Genomic DNA, 17,887 nt, shown 5'->3' with positions numbered 1-17,887 from the left:
TGTGTGTGTGTGTGTGTGTGTATGTGTATATGTATGGAATTTTCTTCTTTAGGGAAGAATCAAGTTATTTGATAGCTTCTATAGAGAATAATCAATTATTCTACCAGATGAATTTTAGGATAATTTTATAAATAATTTTCATCATATTTCTAATCTGATTATAATTTTTATTGGAATTACATCACATTTATAAAATTGTTTGCAGAGAATGAATATCCATTGGGAGAGCATGGTATGCTTTTCATCCAGTCTTCTTTTTTGTCATTCAGAAAAGCATGAATTTTGGGGGGCGACTGTAACTTTCTTACCAGGTCTATTTATGGATAGTTACTATTGTAAGTAGGATTTTTTTAAACATGTCATAACTTATTTAGGTATATTATTTTATTATACTGGTTAATAATACTTATTTTAGAAAATTTAGAAGCTACAATGTGAATTTAGAAAGTATATGACCCTCAGTCTGAGAGATAAGCACTGTTAACATTTTGTGTGTATCTTTCTATTGATAGATTTACAGTCTAATGAGGGAAGTAAGACATGATCACATGAAAGGCTTAATAATCCGAGACACTGTTGAGTGACTAGCTTGTACTTTTTTTCTGCTTAGCCTTTTTTCTCCGTTTGGAAACTGCTTTTCCCATAACTAGTGGAGCTGCCAATCATCCAGGTCCCTCTCCCCTGCGAATGGGTTGGACAGTGTATCACCTCAGGCTCTTTTCTGGGAGAGACTCTCTAATCTGGAATCTCAAATGCTAAAGACCTCTAGTCCTGCAGTGCTGCCGGGCAAGGCCTTCCTATCCTCAGAGCACCCCTGTTTGAATGATACTAGTTTAGAAGAGTGAAGTTACAGGTGATTCAAAACCATTCCTGATGACATCATTGGACCTCAAGGTCTAGCTGGCTTAAAGCCAGCCTGAATTCATCCTAGACTTTCCTAAATCGGTAAAGCCAACAAACTCACTATTTTTGAGTTGCTTAAGCAAACTTGAGTTAGGTGTCTGTCATTTGCAGAGTCCCAACCACTACCACCTCCTGTGTCTGTGCCATTGTGCCACATGGGGAGTCACCCAGATGAGTTAGGACCCTGTATGCCCCTTGCCCCCCAGGAGGGTGGGTGTTCCTCAGTGAGAGCAGGTTCAGTGCATTGTGCCTGTTGTCTCCTTCAAGGCAAAGCGGGATGGCCGTGAGAGGCAGCAGCCTTGGCCAGGTGGGGCATGGGGCTGCCGTGCCAGGCCAGGCTGGCTCTGAACTGTTCTTTACTGCACTCTGTCCATTAGAATGACAGAGTCTGAGTCTGGAGTTAGAATTATAGTGAACAAGGGAGATTCTGTGTCACAGAGGCTCTGCAAACCCGTGCCACCTGCTATATAAGAGCTTTCTGCCATGCAAGAGCAGACTGGCTGCCTTCCACGCCTATTATCCAGTAAAATAGCAGTAAAAATGCAGCTTGTGGCAATGACTAAGCTTAGCCCAGGCCTGTTGATGGAGTTATTGGTGCCTGTGGATATAACACATGTTGCTCGTTTACCTTCAGAACATTTCTTCGGTGTTTTCTGGGCAGTGTATTTGCTCCCCGTTGCAGTAGGTCATTGTCACTGGGGCTGACTCTAGGCTGTCCATAGTAGCAGGGAGCGTAGACCCCAGGTTTTGTGAGGATGCCCATATCATTTTGGAGCTCCCTGAATTCAAAATTAAGTATGAAAAGATTTATTTGGAATGAAAAAAAATTACAACAAATTATTGAAGCCTAGGAGTTTCAGATGCCTACCTCTGAGATCCCTTTAGTTGGCTCACCAGAAGCCCCTGCTGCGATATGCTTCCTGGTCGCAGCCCGACTTCCCCTTCCCACCTAGAACTCACAGTGCTCACAGGGTCATGGCAAGGTGGTGGGGCCTGGCTGAAGCTTCAGGGTAAATCCATTTGTGAAGAGCAGACTGAGTTTTTGTTTTTGTTTTTAAATCTGTTCAATGTCTCAGGGAGCAATCAGCAAAAAGCTAGCCAGCCTGCATCTTGAAACCCTTACATTTTGGAGAGGTACAAATTAAGCATTGAGGACCAAGTAGGATGGAAATATGATTTTGCACTTTGTGCATGTGTGCATGTAAGAAAGAGAGAGAAGAGAGAGAGATTGTGAGAGGCAGGAGAGAGAGGGGGAGAGGCCATCAGAACTTGGGGAGAGCAGAGCCCGCCTGCTTCCTGAGTGAAGCGTTGCTCCAGCGCTCTCTGCCCAGCCCCCTCCGAGTGTGGTTTTCCTCCCAGGCCAGCACCAAACTCAGAATAGAGTGGCTGACTTGCTGATTGAGGTCGGCAGCTCCCGAGAAGCAGGAGAAGCAGAGTTTTGCAGTAAGTACATGGTTGGTTATTATTTAAGACAGAGATGGAAAATCTTAGGAAAGCTGGGGAAGAAGTGCTTCTGCTTTAGGTACAATGTCTTACAGACCCAGTGGATCTTGGTGTGACTAAGACAGTATGAATACATTCTCCCGTGGTGCATGGACTGGATAAGTTAATGCCACGTGCATGATTTTGGGGGGCTGAAAAAGGATTTTAAACCCATCTTCTGACGTCTTGAAAGAAAATGGTCTTCTCACTGCTTGTCACCTGTTTCATCTTGCAAGGAAAGGATGATTAATGCTGACTTCAAGTAAATATATGAAGTTCTTTATTAAAGAAGCCCTGTGAGTACTAATTAGTAGCAGTGTGTAGATTATTTTCCCATCCAGGGTGAATAGGGCTGCTTCTGTGCATTTTTTTTGCCAAGTGTGGGATGTCTAAGGTCCTGTGAAGAGAACCACCCATGTAACTAGTGCTTAGCCCCTGGAACGTTCTCAAGTCATCTCCCCTTGGAGGAGAGATCAGCACTGTAGTGTGCCCTGTCATCTGGCAGAAGGTCTGATAATGTCCCAGTGCTCAACATATGGGCAATACATGCATTGTGTTAGGGCCTGAAATGAGATGCTTGTGAAGCCCAGATGGCAGAATTTCAAGCAATAATATGATAAAGTTGGCGGCTTTTCTGGGAAGTTATTTATTATATGGTTGCTTGAGACCGTTTTCCCCCACACCCCCTCACAAGGCTGAAGATACCTTAAAACCTCTCTTACCCACTCTGTTTTCTAGAAATTAAGTTTTTGCTTTTTATTTCCTTGTCCCACTGACTCTAATTTCCTATTGGAATAAAGTATTTAGCTTAGCGGTGCAGGAGGTCCACACTAAGTTTTCTTGGGAAATGTGGCTTCCGCCCCTTCTCGATAGAATGCGAAGGTGCTGCTCCTGCTGCAGAACTCACTGGTGTGGCTGCTTCTGCTCCTTTACAGCTCAGCTCCGTGGACTCTGTGTCTCTGTGGTTCTGTTTTAGAGTAGCTGTGTTTCACTTCCTTTAACCTTTCCTTTACCAAGTGAGTTAACATGCAAGGCTGTCCAGCCAGAGGAGCCCCCAAGGCAGGAGAGGGGGTGCAAAATAAGCAATACTAAACTCATTTGAAAACGTGAAATTGAAATAAACCACCACTTGTGAAGTATCATTCCTCATTCCAATGTTATTTTTCCAATGTGTTAACTTTTTTTTTTTAGACGGAGCCTCGCTGTTGTCACCCAGGCAGGAGTGTGGTGGCTTGATCTCTGCTTACTGCAACCTCTGCCTCCCGAGTTCAAGTGATTCTCCTGTCATAGCCTCCCGAATAGCTGGGACTACAGGCGCATGCCACCATGCCCAGCTAATTTTTGTATTTTTAGTAGAGACAGGGTTTCACCACATTGTCCAGGCTGGTCTCGAACTCCTGACCTCAGGTGATCCACCTGCCTTGGCCTCCCAAAGTGCTGGGATTACAGGTGTGAGCCCCCGCACCCGGCCCCATTACGTTAACATTTTTTTTTTTTTTAATGATCAAAGTAATTTTGAGCTCTCACTGTATGACATCATCTCATTTGATTCTCCCAGCAGCCCCATGAGGTAGCTACCTTTATGGTCTTCACTTTATAGCTGAGGATGCGGAGGCCTAGAGAGGTTATGTAACTTGGCAGAGGTCAGAGAGATGGGTGGACAGGTAGGTGAGTGGTGCAGCCAGGATGGGAACGCAAGTGTCTCTCAATCCAGAGCTCGTGCTCTGATATGGCATTTCAGTAAATTCAGAAATTGGAGAAAATAGTAACTTAATCCCACACCCTAAAGCAACTGTTAAAATTTCTATATTTCTTGCTGGGTGCGGTGGCTCGCACCTGAAATCCCAGCTACTCAGGAGGAGAAGAAGGAGGATTGCTTGAGACCAGGAGTTCGAGACCAGCCTGGGAAACATAGCAAGGCCACTGTCTCCAAAATAAAAAGAAAAAAAAATTAGCCAGGGCTGGGCCCGGTAGGTCATGCCTGTAATCCCAGCACTTTGGGAGGCTGAAACAGGTAAATTGCTTGAGCTCAGGAGTTCAAGACCAGCCTGGGCAACATAGTGATAGCTCATCTCTACAGAAAAATCAAAACACAAGCTGGGTGTGGTGATATGCACCTGTAGCGCCAGCTACTCAGGAGGCTGATGTAAGAGGGTCGCTTGAAATCAGGAGGTTGAGGCTGCAGTGAGCTGTGATCATGCCACTGCATTTCACCTTGGCCAACAGAGCAAGACCCTGTCTCAAAAAAATAAAAATTAAAATAAGAAAATAAATAATTAGCCAGGTGTGGTGTTGCATGCCTGTAGTCCCAGCTACTCCAGAGGATCACTCGTGCCTAGGAATTCGAGGTTACAATGAACTATGATCTCACCACTGCATTTCACTCTGAGTGACGGAGTGTGATCCTGTCTCTAAAAAAAATTATATATTTCTTTCTACCTGTACAGCTAGATATTATAGCTTAAGGCTTTAAAAATGTTACATAGTTTCACAATTATTACTCTATTATTATTTTGAGACAGAATCTCTCTCTGTCGCCCAGGTTGGAGTGCAGTACCGCGATCTCAGCTCATTGTGACTTCCGCCTCCCACCTCAGCTACCCTCCCACCTCAGCCTTCCAGGTAGCTGGGATTACAGGCGTGTGCCACCATGCCCCAGCTAATTTTTGTATTTTTGGTAGACATGGAGTTTCACTATGGTTCCCAGGCTGGTCCTGAGCTCCTGAGTTGAAGCAGTCTGCCTGCCTTGGCCTCCTAAAGTCCTGGGATTACAGGGATGAGCCACTGCACCCAGCCTAGTTTGACAATTATTTAATGGCATAAAATATTTTATTAAATGATTGGTCCATAAATTATTTAACTCTTCCCTGTTTTTTAAAATTAGGTTGCTTTTTTTTTGCTATTATAAGTAATAGATTAGTAACTGTCTTTGTCCATGGAACTTTCCTTATGTTTTTGGATTGTATCTGTAGGGTAGAGTTTCAGATGTGAGATTACTGGGTAAAAGGGCATAACTATTTTAATGGTGCTTGGTATGTGTTGCTAAATTACTTTCTATCAACACTGTGTGGGAGCATTCGTTCAATTTCATCCATTCCACCAGCCGACAGCATCATGGGGAAAAAAGAGTAAGAAAAACAGAACCTCTTTATGGTATTTTGCATTTCTTTTAATACAGCTAGGCTGAACATTTTTTACGTGCTTGTTTACAAGTTGTACTTTCTCTTTTGATCATTTTATGGGATCATAATGCTGGCTTTTTGGGGCCGATTTATATGGGTAATATTTATTTGCCATATTTTTGTCAGTTATTTTCCCCAGTCTGTTGTTTACCTTTTTAAAATGAGTTTTTAAAACACATGCAGTCATTTAACATTTTATATAGTCAAATTGGTTCATTTTTTTTGGTAAGTCTTTTATATTAGAGATCTAATTTCTCTGTTTTTAAGTCATTTATTTTCTTCTAGTATTTTCTTTCACGGATGATATGAAAGTAAATTTAAACTGACTTTAAAAAATGCTAACCAGTTTTTCCGATATCATTTATGAGCCACCCTTATGTTTTCTAATATTTTATGAGTTTTTCTTTATATACCTCCAGCTTTTCTATTATATGATTTTTCTGGATTATTTGATTATTTACAGGAGCAATCTGTTTCTACGCCATTATCACACTGTGATAACTTTTGTTGCTTTTTTTTTTTTTTTTTTTTTTTTTTTTGAGATGGAATTTTGCTATGTGGCCCAGGCTGAAGTACAGTGGTGCAATCTTGTCTCACCACAACCTCTGCCTCCCGGGTTCAAGTGATTCTCCTGCCTCAGCCTCTTGAGTAGCTGGGATTACAGTTGCCCGCCACCACGCCTGGCTAAGTTTTGTATTTTTAGTAGAGATGGGGTTTTGCCATGTTGTCCAGGCTGGTCTTGGGCTCCTGACCTCAGGTGATCTACCCGTCTCAGCCTCCCAAAGTGCTGGGATTACAAGCGTTAGCCACCGCACCTAGCCTGTTGCTTTTAGGATATGTAGAGAAAATGAGTTGTGTGGAGTAGTACTGAGTGAACATAGGATTCTGGTTAAGCCCATGGGCACTGGAGGCAGATGGCTCAGCCTTATTATCTGTAAAATGGGTATACAATTAATAATAGTTTCTATTCCATAGGGTTGTTGGAGTGAGGAAATAAAAGCTAAATTAAAACACACACACCGAAAAAGTATTTGGTGTAGGTAGATGTGTAGAGAGAGTATCGGAAGCATATAGAGATGACTTTATATACATGAGTATGGATTATATTACATATATACGTAAAAATGCATTCGTATTTTTATAGAGTCAAACATGTCATTCTTTCCCTCTATGGCTTAAGACAACCTTTCATGTAATCTTGGGAGACAGGAAAGGTTGTGTTAGCCACAGAGGGAAAGAATGACACGTTTGAGTCATCATATGCTAAAAACTTGGTACACTGAAAGACAGGTATGTGGCCGAGAGAAATACATGCAGCACACATACCACAAAGAGTACTACTCATAATAGATGATTCCAGCAATCAACTAGAAAAAACACACCAGAGAAAAATGGACAAAGGTTATAAAAAAGCAATTCCTAGAAGAAGGAATATAGAAGGCCAATAAACATACAATGTTCAACCTCAATAATAGTCATAGAAACACAAATCCAAATATTCATGAAATGTCATTTCCCATGCAACATATTGGCAAAAATGGAAAATATGAATAATATTGCAGTGTAGAGAGAACATAGGAAGATAGGTACAGGCAGTCATCACTAATGGGAACAAAAATTAGTAAAGCTTTTCTGTATGGCAAGTTTATAAAATCTATCAAAAGGTAAAATATGCTTACCTTTGATTTGTCTTAGAAAAGCACTGTACATGTTTTTAAGTAAACATAAACAATATAAACATATTTATGATAAAAAATATAAGCTATATATTTTATTTGTATGTGCATAAAAATTCATTTAATAAAAAGCACTGGATGTGTGATATCAAACTGTTGTTTCCTGTGTCACCTCTGGAGAGGGAAGTAGAATTAGGGCAAGGTTGCTTTTTCCTCTTGCTAGATATCCTCCTGTATTTGAATATTTCATGAGTCTGAATTTGTATATTTGTATAAAGTAAACAAACAGACATTTTTCCAGACCCACAGGCAAGAAGAATCTTGGGAGCAGGATGCTAGCTGTAGAAGCTCAAGGTTGGGAAAGCAGCCAGGCGTGGTGGCTTAAGCCTGTAATCCCAGCACTTTGGGAGGCCGAGACAGGTGGATCATGAGGTCAGGAGATTGAGACCATCCTGGCTAACCTGGTGAAACCCCGTCTCTACTAAAAAATACAAAAAACTAGCCAGGCGAGGTGGCGGGCGCCTGTAGTCCCAGCTACTCGGGAGGCTGAGGCAGTAGAATGGCATGAACCCGGGAGGTGGAGCTTGCAGTGAGCTGAGATCCGGCCACTGCACTCCAGCCTGGGTGACAGAGCAAGACTCCATCTCAAAAAAAAAAAAAAAAAAAAAAAAAAAGGTTGGGAAAGCGAGTGACAGATTTTGGGAAGAATAAGCATTTGGTGGCAGTGTTTAAAGATGCTTTAAAGGTCTTAACTTATGTTTTAGAAAAGGAAACCACCCAAGAAGCATGGAGGAAAAGTTGCTTTATTTTTATTTATTTATTTATTTATTTATTTATTTATTTATTTATTTATTTATTTATTTTGAGACGGAGTCTTGCTCTGTCTCCCAGGCTGGAGTGCAGTGGCCGGATCTCAGCTCACTGCAAGTTCCTCCTCCCGGGTTTACGCCATTCTCTCGCCTCAGCCTCCCAAGTAGCTGGGACTACAGGCGCCCGCCACATCGCCCGGCTAAGTTTTTGTATTTCTTTAGTAGAGACGGGGTTTCACCGTGTTAGCCAGGATGGTCTCGATCTCCTGACCTCGTGATCCGCCCGTCTCGGCCTCCCAAAGTGCTGGGATTACAGGCTTGAGCCACCGCGCCCGGCCAAGTTGCTTTATTGATGAGTGCCGACCTCTTCCATCTCCTGTCCCTGTTTTCAGGCTTTGTGCAGTTGTGTCCCCACACACGGCTCGTAGACGCCTCCTGAGGCACTGTTCTCCTCATTTTCTTTTCCATCCTGTGTTCCTTATCTCTGGTTTTTTGATTTATTATTTATGTATTTATTTTTAGAGACAGGGTCTCTTCTGTTACCCAGGCTGGAGTGCAGTGATAAGATTATAGCTCACTGCAGTCTCAGCCTCCTGTGCTCAAGAGGTCTTCCCACATCAGCCTCCTGAGTAGCTGGGACTACAGGTGTGCACCACCATGCCTGGCTTATTTATTTATTTGTAGGTATAGAGGCTTTCTACAGGCTGTTCTTGAACTCCTGGGCTCAAGTGATCCTCCCACCTTGACCTCTCAAGGTGCTGGGATTACAGGCGTGAACCACTGTGCCGAGCCTCTCTAGTTTAAAAAACGGTCATCTGAGGTTCAAAATAAGCCCTTCATCCATTATCCACCCAGTAGACATCCAGCACCCAGTCTGAGCTGGGCAGTGTGCTAGGCCCTTGGGAGACAAGGGTGAGCAAGAGAGAACGTGCCAGCCTCCAGGGACCTACGCATGGGTTGGGGAGGAGGGACAGTAAATACTGACGAATTGTATCACTGACTGTGATGGTGTCTGCGAAGCTGCTGTTGGGGGCTGTGGTGGAGAGTCACAGAGGAGGGATCCTTTCCCTGGGTAGTCAGGAGGCGCAAGGAAACTAGGGTCCTCTGAGGAGAGCCTGCGTCACTCCAGTCTCTCCCATTCCACCCCTTTCTCCACACCCCTACCGCCATGTCTTCATTCCGTTCACTGGGACCACTGTTTCCCAGATTTTGGTTCTTTCATGCCTCTTTCACAGTTGTTGCCATTGTCAACTACCATTACTTATTACAGTTCCTAAAATTGACTTAACATTATTAATGTATCTTGAAAGGACTTAACCGTGAGAAACAATGAAAATGAAATGATGCTAAATTTGCAAGTGAAGATGATAAGTAATGAAGGCAGAACTCTGAACGTGGTCTAGAAGGCTTGGATGGGGTTGCTTTGATCACAGAGGGATGCTATTTATGTGGGAGAAAGGGAATGTATTAGGATTAGATATTTAGCTGGCAGAGGGGGACTCTCTTGTCAGTGAACTCAGGGAGGACACTGTAGGAAAGAGATCACCGAAAGAGGGAGAGACTGCAGAGCATGTATTTATTTTGTTTGATTACAAGAATGAGATAAGCCAGCAACACATTACAACTCGGGGGATCAGAGGGTCCCTCTGAGACAGACTGCGGGAGCCACACCTGGTTGCTATGGTAACGGGCCTCCTTGTAACGAAAAGAGCCACAAGTGCCCACAATAAATGGCTTGGGGCAGAGGAGCAACAAGGGGCCTACCTTGCTGCCTGTTGGGGAAGGCAGACTCGGGGAGGTTTTGCAGTAGGTAAAGAATGAGATCCTCGGGGAAGGGTCTTGGGTTGTCTTGAGTCTGGGAGCTTGAGAGCCTCTCTGGGTCTCACTGATGAGGTCTGAACATAGGGAAAGGAAGTCCTCCTGGCTTCTCCTGTGCTGCCTGCGAACCTTTGCTGCATGGGAGGAGCCCCAGGACAAGAAGCGGTACAGCGGCTTTTGTGAACTGGCTTGGGATGCTGAGAGATTTGGGCATCTCCTTGGCCATCCTGAGGAGGGCTGGGCCCACATGATGCGATCAGTGCAGGTGGGGGTGGTCCTGCTCACCAGCCTCACCCCTGTAGCTGCAGGAACTTGAAAGCCCCGCCCCATACTTGCTTTGCTGTTCCCTGTGCCTGTGGGTTTCTGTCCCTCTTGTCATCCAGTTCATGCTTATTATCCTGGAAGGGTCACCAAAGGGTCTTTTCCTCCCCACTGGGTCTTGCACGCCTTGGGTAAGCTCTAAAAAGTCACACAGTGCCTTTTCTTAGTAGAGTTTTCCCTGTTGATACCTGGTATTTTCAAGGCCATTTGGTAGTTCCCTACACTGGATGGTGAGCCCCAGGTGGGGAGGTGTGGTGTTTGGTTTTGCCCATCCTGTGTCCTGGTGTCTACTGCAGTCCCCATGTACAGGATGTGCTTCCAGAATGATTCTCCAGCTAACAAATGAATGAGACAGTCCCCAGCTGTTTGTGTAAACGAGTGAATTCCCATGACTCCTTTTGAGCCTGGTTTTTCTTTCCCAGTGCAGCAGGGCACTGGGAATGAAGGGGAGAAGAGGGCCTGGGGAGTGGGGATGCCGAGTGTGTGTGTGAACCATGGTAGGAAGCCTGGGTTTTATTCCACGGGACACAGGGACCCACTGGAGGGCTCTGAGCAGAGGAGTGATGGGATCTGACCTACATTTCTAAAGGATCACTGTGGTTAGTGTGGAAAGATTAGCCAGGTGGAGGGAGAGGGCTGAGGAGAGGATGGAGGTGAATTAGAGGGGTGGTGGCATCTGGAAGATTGGGGTGGACTGGGATCTGTCTGGAATGTAGAGCCCACGGGTGCAGCGTTCTGGGCGTCGGGATCCCGTGATGTGTTTGTTGCTCTGATCCGTGCTCTAACTTTTCACGGGTGAGCCATGCTGTGGCCCTGAGTTTCCCACATTATAACACACACATAACTTTTCAATCAACAAACCTTTGCTGCCCCCAAAGCCACCCCAGGAGCCCCTGGGGCCCATGTGTGCCAGTTTAGGCCGCGGTGGCCCCACCTGCAGCCGGCTAGCCATTCAGACTCCTCCTGCTGTGCCTGCTGCCTCTTTCTATCACAGATGATATTGAGTTGCCACCAGTCACACAAGCAAAAGGCACCCTCAAAGTCTCAGCTCTTCAACCTCCCGTTCTGGGCCTCTGCCATCCGCTGCCACCCTGTTTTCCAGCGCCATTCTGCATAACTTCCATCGTGCTCGCTCTCTGTGGCCAAACAGCACTGCTCCTTGCCTGCTTTTGGGGGTGCTCCTCTTCTCACCTGGAATGCCCTCTTCTCCAGTTTTCACATGTCAACCTTCTAGCCATCCTTCAGAGTTGTGTTAGTGTGCTTGATCACTCACAACAAAGTATCACAGACTGTAGATCTTCAACAACAGACATTAATTTTCTCACAGTACTGGAAGCAGACATTGGAGTCAAGGTCAAAGTGTTATTTTGGGAGGCTGAGGCAGGAGAATTGCTTCCACCCAGGAGTTTGAGACCAACCTGGGCAACACAGTGAGACCCCATTTCTAAAAAAAGAAAAAAATTAGCCAGGCGTGGTGGTGTGCACGTTGTCCCAGCTACTCAAGAGGCTGAGGTGGGAGGATCGCTTGAGTGTTGAGTTTGAGGCTTCAGTGAGCTATGATCATGCCTCTGCTCTCCAGCCTCGGCAACAGAGCAAGACCCCCGCCCCCCCCCCCATATATATATATATTTTCACCTTGTATCTTCTCACGGTTATCCCTCTGTGTGTGCCTGTGTCCTAATCTTTTCTTAAATGGACACCAGTAATATTGGATTAGGGCCCGCCCATATGACCTTAATTACCACTTTAAAGACCCTCTCTCCAAATACAGTTACATTCCGAGACATTAGGGGTTAGGGCTTCAACATAGGAAGGGGGTGGCGGGGAGGGACACAGTTCAGCCCATGAGTAGGGTCTCACTCAGATACCACTTTCCTCTCTAGCACCCGCTGTGCTCACACACCGTAGCCTGTTAGTGGGCTTCTTTCTAGCACTGGTTGCTCTCTCCTTTGGTGTTCATTCGTTCATTCATTCATTCATTCATTCATCTAAAATAGTACTAAGAGACCATCTAGTCCAAACTCCTGGGCTGTAATATTCTTTCTGAGTGCTGACCACACCAACTATATCTGACACAGGTCACCTGGGACATTTAATTTTTTGTTAATTCATCAAACAGAAGATTTCTGAACACTTCCCATATGCAAGGCATTGATCCAGATGCTAGGCAGCAGGCACAGCAGAAGGGGTCTGAATGCCGGCCAGCTGCGGGTGAGGCCACTGATCTGCCTTTGCTTTTAAATGCAAAGGCGAATCAGAGTTGGCGCTTCCAGTTCGTTGGAGAGACATGATAACTGGCATATACAGTCATACAAGAGAGGACATAGACAAAATGTTTGGAATTTAGAGCAACACCAAATCACGTTCATCTTTTTGTAAGTGTGGGGAGATGGCAGGTAAGACTACAAGGGAGAAGTAACATTTGGCCTGGGACTTAAGGATGGATAAGATTTGTGTAGATAGTAAGTAGGCTTTTGAGTTTAGGCTTTTTTCACTTAGCATAGTGCATTTGAAATACATCCTTTTTGTGTGTGTGCTATTCATTCACTTTTATTGCTGAGTTCATTCTATTGCTGAGTACTAATCTAATGTGGGGATGCATCAGTTTATCCACTCACTGTTGAGGGAGAGTTAGGTTGCTTGGCTTTTGCTGTTAAGAATTCAGCTGCCAAGAACATTAGTGTTACAGATGTTTGTGTGAACACAAATTTTTATTTCTCTTGGATAAATACTGAAGAGTGGGATTAGTGGGCTGTATATGTTTAATTTTTAAGAAACTTCGACTGCAAAGTGGCTGTACCATTTTGCATTTCCACCGGCAATGTATTAGAGTTCCAGTTGCTCCATATCTTTGCCAGCACTTGATATTGTTTTGTTTTGTTTTTAAATTTTTAGCCATTCTAGTAGGTATGTAGTGATAGCTCCTATGGCTTCATTTGCATTTTCTTAATGACTAATGATGTCAAGCATTTTTTATGTGTTTATTTGCCATCCAAATATCTTCTCTGGTGAAGTTTTTATTTAAATCTTTGGTCATTTTTTATTACCTTATGCTTTTTTTTTTTTTTTTTTGAGACAGAGTCTCGCTCTGTCACCCAGACTGGAGTGCAGTGGCTGGATCTCAGCTCACTGCAAGCTCCGCCTCCTGGGTTTACGCCATTCTCCTGCCTCAGCCTCCCGAGTAGCTGGGACTACAGGCGCCCACCACCTCGCCCGGCTAGTTTTTTGTATTTTTTTTTTTTTTTAGTAGAGACAGGGTTTCACCGTGTTAGCCAGGATGGTCTCAATCTCCTGACCTCATGATCCACCCGTCTCGGCCTCCCAAAGTGCTGGGATTACAGGCTTGAGCCACCGCGCCCGGCCACCCTTATGCTTTTTGTTATTATTCTTTGTTATTAATATGGACATCATTTTGTTATTTTTAACAAAAATAACAAATAGGCAGGGCATGATGGCTCATGTCTGTAATCTCAGCACTTTGGGGGGCCGAGGCGGGCGGATCACCTGAGGTCAGGAGTGTGAGACCAGCCTGACCAACATGGTGAAACCCTGTCTCTACTAAAAATAAGAAATTAGCCAGGCGTGGTGGCACACACCTGTAATCCCAGCTACTCGGGAGGCTGAGGCAGGAGAATTGCTTGAACCCGGGAGGCTGAGGTTGCAGTGAGCCGAGACCGCGCCACTGCCATTGCACTCCATCCTGGGTGACAAGAGGAAGACTCCGTCCCAATAAATAAATAATAAATAAAAGTAACAAATAATAACAAAAATGATTATTATTTAATAATTCAAGATTCAAGTCCTTTATCAGTTTTGTGTTTTGCAGATATTTCCCTTCCAGTCGATGGCTTGTCTTTTCATTTTGTTGACAATGTCTTTTGAAGACCGTACGTTTTAAATTTTGACAATATCCCATTAATCAGGTGGTTTTCTGTTTTTTGTCTTATTTTATTGCTCATATTTTTGGTGTTGTAACTAAGAAATCTTTGCCTTACTCAAGGTCACAGCAGTTTTCTCCTGTTTTCTTCTAGAAGTTTTCTAGTTTCAGGTTTCACTTTTAGGTCAATGATCTATCTTTAATGTGGACCAGACACTGGGCCCACAGGTGTGGAACCACAGAGGAATGAGACAGAGCCCTTCACTCAGGGACCGTCTGGGCAAGGGAGGTGGGGGTGGGAGTCACACAGGGAAGCAGTGTTCGTCTCGTGTAAGGCCTGCTGGTAAGCCTGGATCCAGGGTGCTGTGGACACATTGTGGTGTGGAAGCATGTCTGTGCCCCAGACAAGGGGCTGTGAACTGAGGTTTACCAGACAGTAGAGGGTAAGTGGAAGGTAGGAGTCCGAGCTGGGAAGCCTGTTCTGGGCTCGGAGTGGCCTTGGGCAGGCCTGGAGGCTGGATGATAGAACTCAGCATCCCTGCAACTGCTGGTCATTTGGTGTGCCTGGGCTCAAAGTACAAGACGGCTGGCAGGAGTGGGCAGAAGGGAGCAGGGGCCTGAGCACTCCGTGTGCCTTATACTGAAACAAAGAGGAGGTGGAGGTGGCTTCATGGCATGGCTCAGGCTGTGCTCTTTGAGGGTCGGGGGTAACGGTCTCGCTTCATTTTGAAAGTCAGATGTGTCTGTGTCATAAAGGGCCCATCCACAGGGGGCAGTGGAAGTGCTGTTATGTAACCGTTTCTGTCCCCCACTCTGGAAACAGATCACATAGCAGTTGCTGTACTTGCTGTTCTTGTAGACTTACTCCTGTGCAAGGAACGTGTAATGACAAGGTAATCCCAGGAGCAGCCTGCAAAATTATCCCTCATATTTGTGGTTCCTGTGTATATTTAAAACACAATGCTAGAAGCGACTGATGCTGACGAAGGGTAGGGCATATTCCAGGCACTGAATAAATTAACCCTGCAAAGCACAGCAGTTGCTTTCATTAGCCAGCTGGCACTGCAGGAATATAGCTAAAGCCTGTGGGTTAGAAAAGAAAATCTCAGGAATGCGAGAACAAAAAAGAAATCAGCTGCATTCAGTGATTTAACTTTATCTGGCAACAATAAGGAAATCCAGAACTCACGGTGCTCTGAACAATGGCTGACTCTCACTGGGTGTGCGAGGAGACAGACGTTCCCTGTTCTTCCCTGTTCAGCGGAGGGGATATCCACCGTGACTCTGGGTATCCACGGCAGGATGCAAGCGTGAGTTAGGGCCATGCAGAGATGATCCAGATTTTGTTCCTGCATCCTCTGCGACTAGAGATGCTCCAGCGAAATGCTGTGTTCCTTTCCTTTCTTCCTGATGTCCCCAGGAGCAAAGCAAATGAATACGCCTAAGCTAATGTGCCACCTCTCCCTTCTCTACCTGGCCAGGCACTTTCTGGGATGGCTGCTGCCATCATGACCATGGCACTGAAGGCCTCTGCTGCCTGCAGTCCCACTGCTGCCTCCGCCACCCTGGGCACCACTGCTGCCACGTTGCCCTGTGGCTGTGAGGTGCCATAGTGCCAAATCTTCAGCACGCCCCAGGAGGCCATGATGAGTAAGGTGGAGACCTCCCAATTTCTTGGGGAAGTAGCTCTTTCCATGTTGCCTTGATGGCCCTGTTCCCACCTCCTCTCTCTCCCCCCATGCCGAGTGTTATCCCAGGAGACCCTTCACTTCCACAGACAGACAGACGGACAGACAGACTGCCAGGGACCCTCCTCAGCCAACCTCGTCACATGCCGAGGCCACAACACTCAGTGTGGTTGGGTCCAGTTGAGACCCTGCGTCTCACGACTTAAGGCTTCTGTGCATCGAATTAAGCCACTGGGGGATTTATGAGATCACCCTCTGGCTTCTCTTGTTGGGTCCCATACAGCCAGTGTGTGTCACCAGGGGCATGTGGCATTTGTAGCCTGCCTCTCCTGAGTTTGCAGGCTCTGAGTTTGCCCGGCTCCTCCTTGCTTTTATCTTCCTCTGGTCAGAAGGCCAGAGTGACTAAAGTATAGTGAGCTGAGGGAGGGGCAGTGGACGTGGTGATGGACCAGACCTCTCCACCCGTGGGTGGAGGCTCTTGCTACGGAGGGTCCTTTTTTTGCATCTGTGCTCAGCAGTGCTGGGCAAGAGGGTTTGTCCCCTCCCTCCCAGGTCCTCATCGTTCAAATGCACGGAGGCACGGTGGAGCACACGGGGTTTTGCTGGGTGGGTGGGGCAGCATGCCCTGCAGTTCTTGCATTGTTTCTAGAGGAAATAGAACAGAATGAAACAGAACTGGCCTGCCTGTTGCCTGGGAAGCTGTGCCCCTGACATCACAGGGCTGTGCCCATATCCCCACTTGGCTTAGGGGCCCCTAAGTTAGGAACAAATAAGCAGAAAAGGTTGGATAAAAGATAAGGTACTCAGACTTGATACTTTAAATTATCAGGTTCCTAAGTTCATGATTTGTGCTTTGAAAAGACTCCTGTGGCTGCTGAATGGGCATTAACCGGTGGTCAGGAGCAGAGGCCAAGAGCCAGTGAGGGGAGGCTACAGCACCTGGGTGAGAGGCAGTTGGCAGTGGTCACGGACCTAGGAGTTCCGGAAGAGAGACAATTTTCTGGAGGTTTAGAGGTGGGAGTATCAGAAAGATTTTGCAAGAAAGTCTTGATTGGCATAAGCCTAAAAGGAGGGGATAAAACATACAGGGAGGCCCTCAGATCGGTGAATATCCCAGGATGAGAACCGCAAGTTTCATCGGAAGTGCAGAGAAGAGTCCTCTTTGGCTACGCTGCGGAGTAAGGGGTCAGCGTGGCTCAGCCAAGCTCAGGCAAGCCGTCATTTAATTTGGTGGATGCTATTGTCTGAATGTTGATGTACCCCCCAAAATTTATCTATTGGAACTTAAAACCCCATGTGATAGGATTAAGAGGCGGGGCCTTTGGGAAGGCGGCCATGAGGGCTCCACCCTCATGAATGGGATTGTGCTTGTGCAAAAGAGGCTTGAGGAGCTCCCTTGCCCCTTCTGCCATGTGAGGCACAGCAAGAAGGCACCATCTGTGCAGCAGAGTGAGCCCTCACCAGACACTGAATCTGTTGGTGCCTTGTCTTGGACTTCCCAGCCTCCAGAACTGTAAGCAATGAGTTCGCCTTGTTTATAAATTACCCAGTCTACGGTTTTTTGTTGTATGAACCCAAATGGACTAAGATGGTGTGTAAGGGGAGCAGTAGGCCAGGGTTAGGCACACAGCCTGAAGTGACATTGCTGAGGGCCCCGTTGGGGGAGTTAGCAAACTCCTTGACATTTCCTTGTTGCTGAACTGTAAAATGGGGATGACAGCAGCTACCTGATGGGGTAGTCAGAAACATGAAGAAGATGTAGGAAAATGCTAAACATGGTGCCGGGCTGTTAGTTGGTGTTGCTAAATGTTAGCTTAAAAATACAGTAAAATGGGCTGAGTGCAGTGGCTCATGCCAGTAATCCCAGCACTTTGGGAGGCTGAGATGGGAGGATCACTTGAGTCCATGAGTTTGAGACCAGCCTAGGCAACAAGGTGAGATTTCGCCTGTACAAAAAAAAAAAAAAAAGTTAGCCAGGCATAGTAACATGTCTGTTGTCCCAGCTACTTGGGAGGCTGAGGCAGGAGGATCTCTTAGGCCCAGGAGGTTGAGGCTGTAGTGAATTGTGATCATGCCACAGCACTCCAGCTTGGGCAATGGAGTAAGACCCCATCTCTAAAAAAACAAATGA

At 45.8% G+C, this 17,887-nt stretch overlaps 1 protein-coding gene across 5 annotated transcripts in view; it reads left to right on the top strand.

Moving 5' to 3' along the window:
- Positions 1-17,887, top strand: part of SPECC1 (sperm antigen with calponin homology and coiled-coil domains 1) — a 316,918-nt gene that overhangs the window by 67,323 nt on the left and 231,708 nt on the right. For 2 of the 5 annotated variants that reach the window (XM_030923262.1, XM_030923266.1), the window contains exon 1: positions 2,212-2,346. The exons of the other annotated variants lie outside the window; for them this stretch is intronic. The gene's annotated coding sequence lies outside the window, so the exon portion shown is untranslated. Of the gene's footprint in view, positions 1-2,211; positions 2,347-17,887 lie in introns of those variants that run through there. 5 annotated transcript variants of the gene reach the window in all.

This window comes from Rhinopithecus roxellana, chromosome 19, assembly GCF_007565055.1.
Source record: "Rhinopithecus roxellana isolate Shanxi Qingling chromosome 19, ASM756505v1, whole genome shotgun sequence".
In the NCBI taxonomy this organism is placed as follows: domain Eukaryota; kingdom Metazoa; phylum Chordata; class Mammalia; order Primates; family Cercopithecidae; genus Rhinopithecus; species Rhinopithecus roxellana.
The sequence above is the reverse complement of the archived record's forward strand: the minus strand, read 5'-3'. Positions and strand labels throughout refer to the sequence as shown.